An 878-nucleotide genomic window follows, 5' to 3' on the forward strand; every position below is an offset into this window, starting at 1 on the left:
AGGGGCAGTCCCTGCCGCGGTGTCCCCGGCCCCACGCCACCCCGGAGAGACCCCGGCTGCAGTGGGGTTTGCCCGAGCTCAGGAGAACTCGTGAGCCTTCCCACCGAGCTGAAGGCAGATGGGCACGGCGCTCCGAACCGAGCGGCTTTAGCGCCTGTCGCGTATCGCCCGGCGTCCCCGTGCGCTGACGTGCCGGGCTTTGCAAGAGGGGCTCACTAGAAACACAAAAAGAAGCCACGGCCACCACGGCTTGTTAGAACCACGGGAGGTTTTGTTTCGTCCAAACGAAGCTCTTCTAAATCCTAAAATAAATGCAGAGAATTAAAGCGTTTTTAGCAAGGGAGCCAACTCAAAAGCGCTTTAGTAAACCCTGCAGGAAAAAAAGAGCCGCGCCACAAACCTGGAGTCCACAATTAAAAAATTCATTACCTCCCACAACTGAAACACAGATTAAAAACGCAATCTAAGCTGTAGCTAAAGCGTTATCAGTGCGAGAAATCAATTCAATGCTACAAGTGCCATTAAGCCATATATATTTTTCAGGAATTTACTCAACTGTAAGGAACAAAGGAAGGCAAAAAATCAGTATGCATAAAGGTTGAAACTATTTAAACGCTTCTATTTCCTTTGAGAGTAACTGCTACCAAAAATATTGGCTTGCTGCATTTTATTAACTGTGTTTAACTCATTAACATGCTTGCTATGGAATAATAGAGATTAGAAAAAAAAAAAAAAAAAATCCGTGTCAGGATTTAACCAATTTAAACTCTCATAATTTTCAGTAATGGAATAAGCTACACGGGTAAATCCTCTCCTGAGATGACTATACCACAAACATTTTATAAACTAATCCCTGTTACAGATGCTTCTTGCCGCTT

The sequence above is a fragment of the Apaloderma vittatum genome, unplaced genomic scaffold (assembly GCF_000703405.1).
Source record: "Apaloderma vittatum isolate BGI_N311 unplaced genomic scaffold, ASM70340v1 scaffold28857, whole genome shotgun sequence".
In the NCBI taxonomy this organism is placed as follows: Eukaryota; Metazoa; Chordata; class Aves; order Trogoniformes; family Trogonidae; genus Apaloderma; species Apaloderma vittatum.